This window comes from Eulemur rufifrons, chromosome 7 (assembly GCF_041146395.1).
Source record: "Eulemur rufifrons isolate Redbay chromosome 7, OSU_ERuf_1, whole genome shotgun sequence".
NCBI lineage: Eukaryota > Metazoa > Chordata > Mammalia > Primates > Lemuridae > Eulemur > Eulemur rufifrons.
Window position 1 is genome coordinate 111,422,182 of NC_090989.1, and position 15,401 is coordinate 111,437,582.

Sequence of the window (15,401 nt, forward strand, 5' to 3'; positions counted from 1 at the left end):
AGATTTTTGGCATCTTTCATGTGGCCATTATGGATGTTTACATTCATAAGTTCAATTTCTTGGCCCCTTTCTGATTTAAAACAATGGTAATAAGTACTATTATATTTTGCTGGAGTTTGACAACAATTTCTTTGTTTTGCGCTTTCAATAAAACACTATTTCTAAATTTGAGAAATGTTCCATGCAATTATTACTGAGAAAAACAGTACTAACAAATAATATGTACATAAAGGAAAATGGAAAATTCTAGAACTCCACTCCCACATGCCTTCCCCTATCCAACAGTCTCCCCCAGTGGAGTACTGCCAAGTACTCCTCGGAGCTTAATCAAATTTACTTCTATCCAGTTCTGATTCTTTGTAAAGTCAGAGGACATTTAGGTTCTCCCGCTTCCTGTCAGTGTATTGTGCTTCTCCCCATGGGCCAGGTTACTGAATCCCTTTTGTTTGAAAGAAGTATTTGTACCTCTTTAATACTTAATTACTGTCAACAACAGTAATTAACATGTCATTTTTCTCCCAAAGTCAGAAATCATGGGCACCCCTGCTCCCCCTTCCCTCTTTCCTGGTGTCTCTCCTACCTTCCCTCCAAGATCAAATTGGCCTCTTCCAATCCTGTGGAAAAGAAAACAGAATTCCTTGGCCCCATGCCTGAGTGTTTCCAGGCAGCATTGCATTGCCAAGGGCAGGTCTCCAAACCAATGGTCTGGGAGTGGGAGCAAATACAAATTAAAAAGACTCTTCAGAAAGAGTTTGTGTTTTTTTTTTTTTTTTTCCTTTCCTTTCCTTTTTCTCTTTAAGCACAGTAATCCTCTATCAGCAAAGCTCCTTTTCCCAGGCTCTAGAACCTGCCGCTCTCTGATGAGAGGCAACCGTGGGCTGGCTCTTATCCTTTCACCTCCTGTTAGAGCGGTGACAACTTGTTTTCTTCTTCACTGCCCCCTCCCGCCTCAGCTTTTAGGCTTCAGCCCATTTCAGGGTGCTCCACCCCTCCAGGGAGCGCCCCACCCCCGCCGCGGGCGGGCTGCTACCCCGCTCGGGTGGGCGGGGTCCCAGGCTTCGGCGGCCGCCCGTCCGGAGGGAGTGTCTACACCAGCCGGGACCCCGCCCCTGGAGCCTGCGCCTCCCTTTGCCACCGCACGCTTACTCTGTTTTTAATTTGAAAAATCCTCCTCTTCCGTCTCCCTCCTCCGCCTCCTCTGCTTTCCCTTTCCCCTGCGGATAAAAGTAGACCCTGCGTCTGGCGTCGCCGGTGCCTAGCGGTCTGCGGGGCGGGCGGTGAGTGGGGCCGCACGGGCGGGCCGGTCTGCGGGGCGGGGGGCGTGGTGAGGAGAGGACCGAGGCCGCGGTTACTCGGGCGCGGGGGCGGAGGGCCGCGGCGCCCTGGGCCGGCAGCTCCCAGGCGGCTGAGCCGTGCACTGCATCCTCAGGTGGTTGCAGAAGTTTCGGGGCCGAGCGCGCCTGCGGTGGAGACGCGGCAGGTTTGGTTGAGCGCTGTTTCCAGCAGTGGGGTAGTTAGTGGTCGCCGAGCTGTCCAGGACGTTAGGGTTCCCTGAATCTTAACCTGGCGGCAGTGGCCCGGAATGAAGGCTCTCTGCTGGGGAGACTCACTTCTGCCAGAGGCGACGGCAGTGATCGGAGAGGCGGCCGCACTTCTCTGTGGCCTCCCTGGCCACCGCGCGTTCCGTGATTGGTCCTGCCTGATCGGGCTCCTCTTGGTTTTCAAACTGGGGTGACCTCGGTGCAGCTAACGGACTCAGGCCGCTGGCAGGTAACAAGCGTTTGTGAGAACTTTTCTACATGCTTGTTGGCCAGAGCGGGGTTATAGCAGAGAACCCATCTCTCACATTGTCAATTTGGACAAACTGGGGCGATTTGGGGGTGTGTTGGCTTCATTTTATTTTATTTTATTTTCCTGAAAATAAAACGTTCATATTTCAAGACTAGATTTTCCTTCATTTATTTTGTGGCCTTGTTTGTCTTCTCAGGCTCTACAATTTCGTTTTTAACTTTATATTGCACTTGAAGCCACCAGAATAAATACACATCAAGATATTATACACTAAGGTTGATTTCCCAGCTGCTACCTACAAAGGGGATAGATCAATAATTTAAATTGCATTCTACTATAATAGGAATAGCTAGATAACCTCCGTTTGTCCATCTGCTATTGGGGCGGTGAAACATTACCATGATTTCTGTTAAATTTAAAAAAGACAAGAATGCTCATCATCACACATGGTTGCGAATTATATGTAGGCAGAACACATCACTTTATGCATGATGTGATTGTATACTTCTAATATTCACTCAGAACAACTGAAAAGCTAATGGGAAGAATAAGTGAATTTAGCAGAGTGTCCAACTGTATTTTACTTAATTTACAGAAATCAATTGATGTTCTATATGTAAACAAAATAAACTTCAGTTTGGCATGAAATAACAGAAACTTGAAAAGACCTATTTTAATAAAAGATATAAAATGTATATTTGGGAATCCAGTAAAATACATAAGTTTTCTAGGGAAATACATCATTTCACTAACACAATATGCAAATTAAATAGAATTTTAACCAAATATTTTTAAAGGGGATTGTTTAGCTCATGTGAACTAACAAACACTTGAAAATAGCTAGGAAATTTCAAATAAATATATATATATTGATATATATGTATTATATAGAGGCTTTAGCATATAATAAAAGGTATTATAAATCTATAGTGATTAAAAGACTATGGAATAGCCCTATCAGGCATGTCAATGAAACTGTAGAGCAGATTTAAGAATATAAAGAAAGTGGGCTTTTGATAGGGACACATTTTAAATCAGGGGTGAGGAAGAAATAATATTTAATTGATGGTGTATTTATTTGAGAAAACTTGTAGTAAAACTGAAACTTTTCCTCATTCAATACACAATTATTGTCTACATGGCTTACTACTTTGAATATATGAAGCCTGAAAATAAAATAAAGAAAACCTAAATGGGTATTTATGCACATGGCACATGGGAAAAGCATTTCTACACATAGTGCAAAAACCTAGACCCATTTAGGGACATAATTTTTATTAATATTTGCACCCAAAAAACAGATACAAACTGGGTAACTTGTTAACAGAAAAACAGATAATTTTTCCAATAAAGCTAGAAATCTCATTAATGACCTTTAAAATCAACAACCCAGTTGAGGATAAAAAGAAACAAAGCACGAGAAATGCAAATAATCAGCAGAGTGAAGACTCTTAGCCACACTGATTATCTGAAAAAGTGCAATTAAAGTAAGACATCAATTTTTGCCTGGTTTGCTAATTTTGACAGTCTGATAATTTTCAGTGTTGTTGATAATACAGTAAGGGAAATACACTTTTTACAAGCTTTCAGTGGAAAAGGTGAGGGCTATTCAAATTTTCAAATGCCCATTCACTTATTGGAATTTATCCTGTAAAATACACTACCAAGTGTGTAAATAAAAATCTGTGTCAAAGATGTTCACAGGCTTATTTGCAATATAAAAAACATGCAAACAACTCTAACTATTGATTGGGATTTGGAACCAACTTTGTAACTGTGGTACATCCAAAGGGGAAATAGTTTAAAACATTTGGTTTTCCATGTTCTAACATGGAAATATGTCCAAAGCATATTATAGGTTAAAACACAGAAACAAAGAACATATTGCAACTGTGTGTATGTATACAGTAACATAATATTTTTGTAAATAATCTGGAATATAGATTAAATTATATTATTTTGAGTATTTGTGTTCTATGACATTTCTATAATGTATGCATGTTTTTAAGGAAACATGATGGTATTACAATGGGAAAATAATAAAGCTCCTGAGAGTGTTTGTGATTAGTAATTTATACAGATTACTTCCTTCTTGAATATGTTACTTGTCATTTACTATAGAAGAAACATATTTCACAAAGCATTCCATATTGTTCTCTTCATTGTCTTTCTTTTTGAATGTTGTCTTTCAGCTGCTTCCTTAAAAAACCCCTTCCTTTTTCTTCTTCCTCAATATTGATGATTATGATGTTTATTGTGGGCATAGAAGTGAAAATTTTTTCCTGAGGGATTTCACACCGGTTAACTTTTTTATGAACAGAAAATACAAGAATGTTCATACTCCTTACGTATTTCACCAGCATTGTACTAAAATTCACCTTTATGGCACTCATCCTTCCATATGAGAGAGATTTGCTATTCTTTAGAAAGGAAAATATCTAAAATTGGACTATAAAAAAAATTTAAAAATGCATGGCAAAAATACAGTAAAGACAAATGACAAATTTTGAAAAAATACTTTTAACATAAAATTTTAATGCTTTAATCTCATATAAAGAACACAAAAAGAAAAGCTAACAACAACAAAAAAAAATAAACAAATGACCAAAGGGCAATTCACAGAACTAAGATATAAATGACTTTCAAACATATGATAAAAGTTCATCAACCTCTGTATTATAAGATACACAAAAAAAAAACTAAAAATTTTTTACGTATCAGATTGGCAATGACAAAAATTTTGATAAAACACTGTATTATAAATCTAATGTTTTCCTGTAGTGTAGGAATTGATTCAAATTCTTTGTAGTACAATTTGACAGTATCTTTCAAAAATGTACAAAACTTTGGTCAACCAGTTTTGCTTTCAGGAATTTGATACACAGGTACACAAACAACAAAAAATAAGTTTATTTCAGCGTTATTTATAATAGCATATTTAGAAATAATTTAAATTTTTATCATTAAGTAGTTAAATACATAATGGTGCAGCCATTAAAAAGAATAAGATTATATGAACTGAAACACAGCAGCAAAACATTTTAATAAATGAAAAAACAAGACAGGAAAGTATATAGAAGACTGCCATTTGTATTATATTAAAAGGTATATATGTTAGTTTGTATGTGCTTAGGAAATCTCTTGGAAGACAAAAAAATCGAATACCTGTGGTTGTCTTTTGAGATAGGAAATGGAGATTGGAGTAGATGGGATCCTTTTTATTGTATAAATTTTTGTACTTCTTGATTCCTTGAATTATTGTGTGCTTGCAGATAACACCTATTTAAAATGTAAATGTATTTATAATGTAATGTTTCTTATCAAAATGACTTACTTATAATCCAGAGGACATGTAGTTTTGCTACAATTTTTAATACTAACAGACTAGCCAGGAAATGGCACAATGAGGCATTACTGGTAATTTTCCAAATATCATAGTTGTCATGGTAATACTTTCTTAAATGTATTATATAAACATCATGAGATATTGTTCTTCCCATATTTTTTTGTACTCCAAATAACTAAAACATTTCCCTCCTGAACGCTAAAAAGGAGAGACCTGATATTTAAACATTTTGACCTATAATATGTTTAATAAAAGTTATCTATGAACTCTGGCTATCGATTTGCTTCCATTTAATCTCATCTTTTATTTTAAATTAACGCCAAATGACCAACCTCCAAGATCCTGAATATTTGCTAAAAAGAAGGAAATATTCTACTACATACGTTTTCTTTTGAAGGAGTCATGGTGTGAATAAAATAAATATATTTATATAGGTTATAAAAACAACATTATAACATTTATTAGATTTTCCCAACATTTTCATTTGTTGAAAATTAATCACTTTTAATTTTCTTGTAGAAATTATTTTATGGAAAGATATAATTAAATATATGTTACACGTAGTTCTAATGAATATTCTGCATATTTTATCACAATGGGCCTAGGTTTATCTTCTTCGTGCAAGCCTGGAATTAGTTTCTCTAATTTCAGCCTATGGAACAGCAACCTATTAAGTTGCCAAGGTGTGGACAGGAATTACTGAATCCATCACAGTCGTGGGACTTTAGTCCACTTATGTTGAGCCCACTCAATTATCCACTTCTCTGGTAATCAAGAAACCCGTAAAACTAATCAACAGGATACACTACAGGAGCCAAGAAAGTTGAATTAAAATCTGTAAAGATAATTGTACTTGGAAGGATGTGCATAAACCTTTCATCTTTGATGAACATGCAAGTCTTTTTAGTTATGGATTCACTGCAAGACAGTAAAGTGTCAATTTATTTTTTAAAAGATTCAGATTATAAAATCTATTCTATAGTTATTATAGAAAATTTAAAGAGGAAATATTGTTCATATTTAAGCATATTTTCTCCAGGTTTTTCATACTTAAAAAAATATAACTTGTTATAATTATCCAGACTATGTTTATCAGTTAAATATAAACATTTTATGATTTTTAGAAAACTATTTGTGGCCATATTTTTAAAGGAATATGATTTTATTATAATGTTTCATTATAATATGTGAACCATTGTACTAGATATCAATGTAGTTTACAATTAATACCGTTTCCATTCTATATTCTTTCTGTGGGAACGAGAATGTATTGCTTAAAACAAAAATATTATATAGCATAACTTGGATTTCTTTTGAATTTGATGTTGAGGAAATTTACTTGATTCTACAAATGAGATTTAAGAAGAAATTTAGATAAGTATTATATTGGTAAATTGAAGATTTAATTAAGTTTCTTATAGGAAGTGGATTTTTATTTGAATAAGGGAAAATGTCATAGATCTGCAATTGAGTTTTTGTGTGTTTTGGAGAGGAGGAAGGATATATTAAAATCACCCGAGAAATGACTGCCACTTCGCTCATCCGTAAGAAGCAACTCCCATCTGTTTCAGCTTTATCATGAGATTGCAGCAATTGAGACGAATCTTCAGGCACCACTTCCAGTTCTAGTTCTCTGGCTGTTTCCATCACATCTGCAGTTACTTCAACCACTGTAATCTTGAACCCTTCCAAATCAACTTCTTCCAAACTCCATGAGGGCTGGAATCAACTTCCTCCAAACTCCTGTTAATGTTGATAATTTGACTTCCTCTATGAATCATGAATGTTCTTAATGGCACCTACAATGGTGAATCCTTTCTAGAAGGTTTTCAATTTACTTTGTCCAGATTTATTAGAAGAATCACTCACCGTCTATGGCAACTATAGCCTTTCGAGATGTATTTCATTTAAGAAAGAAGACTTGAAGTCAAAACTACTCCTTGACCCCATGGGCTGCAGAACAAATCTTGGGTTAGCAGGCATGGGAAAAAAAAACATTAATCTTCTTGTACATCTCCATCAGAGCTCTTGGGTGGTCAGGCACATTGTCAGTGAGCATTAATATTTTGCAAGGGATCTTTTCCTGAGCAATCTTAACAGTGGGTTTAAGATATTCAGTAAACCATGCTATAAATAGATGTGCTCTCATCCACCCTTTCTTATTCCATTTATAGAGAGTGCACAGGCAGAGTAGATTTAGCATAATTCTGAAGGATCCTAGGATATTCTTATTGGTACATAAGCATGGGCTTCAACTTAAATTACCAGCTACAATAGCCACCAATAAGAGAGCCTGTCTTTTGAAGCCAGGTGTTGACTTTTCCTCTCTAGCTATGAAAGTCCTAGACAGTATCTTCTTTCAATATAAGGCTATTTTGTCTACATTAAAAATCTGTTTAGTGTAGCCACTTTCATCAATGATCTTGTATCTTCTGGATAGCTTACTGCAGCTTTCATTCCCCACCCACAATACTGTGTTTTGATCAAAAATGTTACTGTTCACTGTATTTTCTTTAAGTGAGGAGAATCATCAAAAGCAGTTGAGGGATCAGGAAATGGGTCCTCTAAGGATGAGGAGACTTTATGCTGGATAGCTTTTCACAATGTTTTTTTCAGAGTCGTCTGCATCATTAACAACAGGTTTTGTCTTTTAAAAGTCTTTGATTTCATAAGCTAACATGATTTCTTGTTCTATTATGAATGCTTACTGCTCTAGTCTCATCACACATTTTCATCATGTCATCGATAGGCACTTTTTCTGCAATGTTAATGTTATCTTCATCATTCATTTGTGGCAGCACATTGGTGCTGAAAAAGTTCTGGATTTTGGAGCATATCACATTTCCCATTTTAGATGCTCAATCTGTATAAGCATTTTGTATGCCAGGACTCAGCATGGATATTTTAATCTTGCCTTATAGACCACCTTCTCTGTTTTGTTTGCTTGTTTTCAAGATTAAATGACAAACCAATCAGGTTTTTTTTTTTTTTTTCCTAAGAAACTTTTGGGGCATAGCCAAGATCATGACAACAAGAAAGAAGTGGACAGAGGTGGCAGAGCAGGGATTGGTGAAGAGGGGTTTCAGCAGACTGAGAGGTTCCCACAGGAGAAGCAGGATTGAATAGAGAAATGTTTCAGAAAATGTTTTTCCTGAAAATGGTTCAATTGTCAATTAGACAGGAACTTTTTGGATTTGATTTCAAATACCCACCACACAAATATGTTTCTTCCTCTCTTAGAGGTTGGTACATTATTATTCTGGGAGTAAAGGCTTTGGGAGCTTTCTCTAGTCGGGAAACAGTTCAGCAGACCAAGGGGAGCGGGTCCATTAGTTGGGTGGTGTAAAAGTGAACAATTTCTTTTCCAGTTGCCTGGCTGTTTACAATAAAAGCAGACATTTTAGGATATAGTGTTCTTTAGTTTGGAACCCTTTGGTTTGGGCTTATAATATGTATAAGGAGTTCCTCTTGGTACCTGTAGGTGTTGTAACTGTAAAGACATGCACCCATTTGCACTTTGTAAGCAATTTCCCCACAGTGGCAACTCTAAGTTACCATTGGTAAGGCTCACCTATTTGTTTAGAAAATCACAGGTTTTTGACCCTTAGTCCTTATACATAAAATTGGCTGGAGTTCCAGATGGAGGAGTTCTAGCCTCTTTGGCTCCAGATGAACACCGGATTCCCTGTCTTTTATTAACCTTACCTACCTACTGAACCCAGTCTAATTTCTGTTTGATCCAGTCAGATACTTGAGGCCTCCCTAGAGGACCCAGTCCTGTTTCTGTCATGACTTCAAAATCCAGTGTGAACCAAAAATTCTGAAACTCAGAGAGTTCAAACCACAAGTTCATGGAACTCAAATCCAAAAAAGGACTCACTCCAGTTGCTGTAAAAGAGCCATGGGAGCAATGGGCACAGTGGATAATTTCCACTGGTCTCTTGGTACTCCGGGAGGATCACTGGAAGTCTACTTTGTATCCCACTTCTCATACCAAACTGCTAAAAAAAAAACAACTTTAGAAAAATTAAATTTAGCAGTTTATTTGAGCAAGGAGCAATTCATGAATTGCACTCAGAACCAGGAGAGTTTCAGAGAGCTCCACCTGGCAATGTGTGCAGGCAGTATTTATAGACAGAAAAAGAGAAGTGACATACAGAAATAGTTTGATTGGTTACAGCTTGGCATTTCTTTATTTGGGCATGATGTGCTGAGGCATTTGCCTTACATGAGCATGGTCTGATCAATTGGCAGCGTGTGATTGGGTGAAGCTCCCCGGATGTGGTGGCTGAGACTCAGCACTTGTTGCAAGAACACATCCTTAAGTTAGGTTGCAGTTTGTTTACATACTAAGTTAGGTTGTAGTTTACTACTTACAGAGGCAGCTTTAGGCCAAATTTAATTTAATTTAATTTAAGAGATTATTATTTATATTATATAGAAATGTGTTGTTTCATTTTTAAGTAGTTGAAGAATTTCCTGTTATCTTTCAGTTAATAACTCCTAGCTCATTACATTACAGAGGACAAATTGTGTATGACTTTTGTCCTTTGTAATATTCTAAGGTTTGTTTTATGACCTGTGATATGGTCTGTTTGGGTGAAGGTTCTGTATGTTGAAAGAATGGTTACTTTGATGTTGTTGAGTTGCATGTTCTACAAATGTCAATGTTGGCTGATGATGCTTCCTAGTTCTTCTATTATCATTGCTAGTTTTCCCTCTACTGGTTCTGTGGATGCCAAGAGAGGAGTGTCAGAGTCACCAGCAATAATTGTGAACTTGTCTATTTCTTTTTTCAATTCTGTCAGTTTTTGTTTTGTTTATTTTGAAGCTCTATTGTGAGGAGCAATCACATTTAGGATTGCTATGTTTTGTTAGTAAATTGTTTCTTTTACTTTTATGTGATATCCTTTCTTATCTCAAGTAATTTTCTTTGGGTCTACTTGTGATGTATTAATATAACCATTTTAGCATTGTTTTCTGTTTTAAAGACCTTGCTGAGATACAATTCACATACCATAAAATTCACCCACCTGAAGTATAGAGTTCATTGATCTTTAGTGTATCTACAGAGTTGTGCAGCTATCACCAAAATCTATTACTAGAACATTTAAATAATTCTAAGAAGAAACCCATGCCCAATAAAAGTCATTCCTCATCTCCTTGAAACCACAAATCTACATTGTCTTATAAATTTACCTATTCTGGATAGTTCATTTAAATGGAATCATACACCCCATGGATTTTTTGGGGGACTGACTTCTTTCAATTAGTGTAAGGTTTCAAGGTCCATACAGGATACAGCATGTATCAGTACTATTAATAAATTATGTTGTATAGCTGAATCATATTCCACTGTAGGGATATATCTCATTTTAAAATTTAGCCATTCCTCAATTAATGGACATTCGGGTTGTTTCCACTTTTTGGCCATTATTAGTATGCTGTTTTGAACATGTTTTTATGAAGGCATTTTTTTTCACTTTTCTGGGGTATATACCTAGGAATAGAATTGCTAGATCATATGGTTAACCATATGAACCATAATTAAACTCTATATTTAACCTTTTGAGGACCTACCAGACTGTTTTCGAAAGTAGCCGTAACATTTTGCATTCCCACCACTAGTATGTGAGGGTTTCAATATCTCCATATCTTTGGTAAAACTTGTTATTGTCTGTCTTTTTTTATTATAGCCATCCTAGTAGGTGTGAAAAGTATCTAATTGTAGCTTTGATCTGCATTTCTTTACTGACCAGTAATATTGAGAATAGGTTTATGTGCTTCTTGGCCATTCATATATTCATATCATATCCTTTGTAGAAATGTGCAAATCCTTTGGCCATTTTTCAATTGGGTTGTCTTTATTATTGACTTGTAAGTATTCTTTATATATTATAGATGAAAGGCCCTCAGGTATATCATTTGAAAATAATTTATCCCATTCTGTGGGTTGTCTTCTCATTTTCTTGATGGTGGGTGACCTTTGAAACACAAATCTTTTTAATTTTGATGAAGTCCAATTTATTTATTTATTTATTTTTTGTCACTTCTGCTGTTGCTGTCACATCAGTGAGACCATTGCCTAACCCAAGGTCATGAAGATGTACTTCTATGTTTTCTTCTAAAATTTCTTAGTTTTATCTTTCACATTTAAGTTGAAGATCCATTTTGAGTCAATTATTTGTAAGAGGTATTGCAGGAGTCCAAATTTGTTCTTTTGTGTGTGAATATACAGTTGTCCCAGCACTATTTGTTAAGAAGACTGTTCCTTCACCATTGAATGATCTTGGTACCCTTGTCAAAAATCAATTATTTATAAATGTTAGGATTTATTTCTGAATACTAAATTCTATTCCATTGGTCTATATGTCTCTTCAAAACAGTACAATACTGTTTTAATTACTGTAGCTTTGTAGTAAATTTTGGAATTAGGAAGTGTGAGTTTTCCATCTTTTGTTTTTGCTTGCAAGATTGTTTTGGATATTATGGGAACCTGTCATCTTTATGAATTTTATGTTTGATTTTTCAGTTTCTAGAAAAAAGGAACTTGTATTTGGATAGGGATTATGTTCAATCTGTAGATAAATTTGGGGAGTATTGTTATCTTAACCATTTTAAGATGAGCTTGGCTTCCTTTTTACTTAAATCTTCTTTAATTCTTTCAACATTATTTTATGGTTTTCAGTGTACAAGTAGTATGCTTTTTGAGCAGAGATACAAGAAAACACATATATTCACATACACACATTATAAGAAAAAACAGTAATTTTCAGAACAAAATTATATTGAATAGTTTAACCTATACTTACATAAGATTATTTCCTCCCCCCACCCCAGAGCAAATATGCAGAGAAAAATCTCCAGCCTCGGTGAAAACAAGCTCTTATATAATTATATTTTCAATGCTGTAACATTGTTTCCATCTTTTCCATTCCAGAAAAGAATCTTTATTGTCTTTTTATTGATTAAATAAAAATTTCTTTAAATTACTGGCTTTTAAACATTATTGAGGGCAAGCTACTTTAATCCATGGCAAACAATACATATATAGATACTTTTGTATATATTTATATGTAACTTATATTTATATGTAACCAAGCAATACTGAATACAGTGAGTATATAGTATACCAGCAATACAGTTTGTTATTTCTATTCTATTTTATTCTACTCTAGTTCATTTTATTTTATTTATTTATTGATTTAGAGGCAGGGTTTCACCATGTTGCCCAGGATAGACTGTAGTGGCATCTTCATAGCTCATTGCAACCTCAAACTCCTTGGCTCAAGTTCTCCTCCTACCTCAGCCTCCAGAGTAGCTGAGATTACAGGCATGTGATACTCTGCCCGGCTAATTTTTTTATTTCTCATAGGGACAGGTCTTGCTATGTTTCTCAGGCTGGTCTCAAACTACTGGCCTCAAGTGTTCCACCCACCTTGGGCTCCCAAAGTGCTAAGATTATAGACTTGAGTCACTACAACCAGCCTAGTTCATTTTATTTTTAAAAATTAAAGTTTGAATCATTGATTTTAAAGCCTACAAATGTATCATCAGTTCGTAAAATACTGTGTATCAGAACAGTATTTCTCAAATTTAGTGACTGACATGGATTAATGAAATAACTAAATATCAGCCAAAATATAGTTTCAGACTAAAATTGTTACTAGAGATAAAGAAGGACATTTTACAATAATAAAAATGTTAATCTATCAGGAAGACAGAATACTTATATACATGTATACACATAAAAACAGAGCTCCAAAATATATGAAGCAAAACTGATACAACTTAAGGGTGAGATAGATAATACAACAAATAATAGTTGGAGACTATAGTCATACCCTACTTAAAATAATGGGTAGAACAACTAAGCAGATCAAAAAGGAAATAGAAGACTTGAACATTATATGTATATGTATGTAATATTGTAACAGTTCAGCAGTTTTTTTTTTTGTTTTGTTTTGTTTTTTGAGACAAGAGTCTTGCTTTGTTGCCCAGGCTAGAGTGAGTGCCGTGGCGTCAGCCTAGCTCACAGCAACCTCAAACACCTGGGCTTAAGCCATCCTACTGCCTCAGCCTCCCGAGTAGCTGGGACTACAGGCATGCGCCACCATGCCCGGCTAATGTTTTTCTATATATATTTTAATTGGCCAGATAATTTCTTTCTATTTTTAGTAGAGACGGGGGTGGGGGTGGGGGGGTCTCACTCTTGCTCAGGCTGGTCTCCAACTCCTGACCTAAAGCGATCCACCTGCCTCGGCCTCCCAGAGTGCTAGGATTACAGGCGTGAGCCACCATGCCCGGCCCAGTTCAGCATTTTTTTCAGCAATCTAATTCTGATACTAACTACCCAGAGTTTGCACAGGCTTAAGGGCACAATTCCCAACAAAACTTCCCTCACTTCAGACATCAGCCACAAGTTCAGGGGTCTCCAGGCGTCCCAGACTTGTGACCAACTAACTACAAATTCAGGTGTTCCCATCACCCCCTAAGGTTTGATAATTTGATGAAATGATTCACAGAACTCAGGAAAGTGCTCTACTTATGATTTAAGTTTTATGATAAAGGCTAAAAATCAGGACCAGCCAATTGAACAGACACATAAGGTGAGGTCCAGGAGAGTCCTGAACACGGGGCTTCCAAGCGCCTCCCTGTGGAGCTGGGATGCATCACACTCCCAGCACACTGATGTATTTACCAACCAGGAAGCTCACTGGAGGTGGTTTTTATTTAGCTTTCATTACATGGCTATATGGTTGAAGTCACTCTCCAGTCCCCCACCTTCCTGGAGGTCAGGCAGATATCAAGTGACTCAAAGCTTCCACCCTCTTATCACATGGTTGGTCTTTCTGACATGACCAGCCCCTATCCTAAGTCATTGTCTTAGCAAAAACTCAGGTATGGTCCAAGGGCCCACCAAGTATAACAAAAACATTTCTGTCACTCGCGAATTCTAAGGGTTTAGAAGTTACCTCTCCAGAATGCAGGACAAAGACCAGACAAATTCTTTGTTATACAACTCTAAGTTACATATAGCAACTAAAATTGAATAGCCATCACTTTTTCTGGAGAAAGAACAAAATAATACATCAGACACTTAGAAAAGGCTAGTAGATATCTCTTTTTCATGAAAGGTGTATATACTTAGAACTACTAGCACCTTAATTTATATTCACCCAGCCTGGATTCTTGTTGTGAAATACGAGGTTTATAAAATTTTAGCATTTGAAAAATACTAACATTTCTATTTATTAAGAGTTTTATAAAGGCTTTGAAATAAATAAAATGTAGTATTACTTCTAATCATCCATATTATCTCACTTGCATCTTACACTATGAAGTATTATACTAATACAGACTTAAATATTCAATTTTTCATAGCACAGGGTTATAAAAAAGACCTCAACATTTATATGTTGAAGATATAATGCCCATTATATTCTTTTCATTTTTGGAATGTGTCTTTAATATAATTTTAATTGCTCTTTTTAAAGCTCATTACTACAATAATCCATTCATCTGAATAATATAATTAATATCATTATCCTGAACTGAAAGCAAATCCTGCAGCCACTTGAGCTATGCTCTAACTCATTTGGCTTTCATTTAGCCACAAATAGTAAAAAGCCCTTTAGCAATGTCTCCATTTTCTTTCTCCCAGTTGCTTCCACTGTGAAACTCATGACAAACAGTTCTCATGAAATTGTGTTTAGAACCTTACTCACTGGAGGTAGAAGGTGGGAGTTAGTGGAGTCAGCTCAGAACCCAGTGTAGAATCTACACATGAGTAATACATGTTGAATGCCTGAATGGCAAACAGCTTTTTTTAAATACTACATTTGAATACAGACATTTACTCTTGGTCTCTCTATGAGTTGGTATGTTTTACTAGTGAAAAAATAGTAAAGATTCTAATTTATTGAGGATTTGCTAAATGCCAGGCATTGTTTTAAGCGCTATACAAATGTCATTGTTTTAGTATTCACAATAGTTCTGTGAGGTTGATCCAACTGTCACCATGCCCATGATACAAAGGATAAACTAAGAACAGACTAGTCACCCAGGATCACACAGCTATTAGTGACAGACTTGGGATTTGAACCCACACTCTGGCCACTGTCCACACTGTCTGAAGCGTGCTGGTGTACACCATTTAATAGCCACCCAATCTTTTGCCCTCCTCCAGGTCTCCTTAAGGTAGGATTAAAATGTACAAAGGATATAATCTCCTAACAGTAACATATTGAACCCTCATGGGGGA

At 36.0% G+C, this 15,401-nt stretch overlaps 1 protein-coding gene across 1 annotated transcript in view; it reads left to right on the plus strand.

Annotated features, from left to right (window-relative positions):
* Nucleotides 1-1,166: 1,166 nt before the first annotated feature.
* Nucleotides 1,167-15,401, plus strand: part of PLSCR4 (phospholipid scramblase 4) — a 41,461-nt gene continuing 27,226 nt past the window's right edge. The window contains exon 1 of the mRNA XM_069473131.1: nt 1,167-1,277. The gene's annotated coding sequence lies outside the window, so the exon portion shown is untranslated. The remainder of the gene's footprint in view (nt 1,278-15,401) is intronic.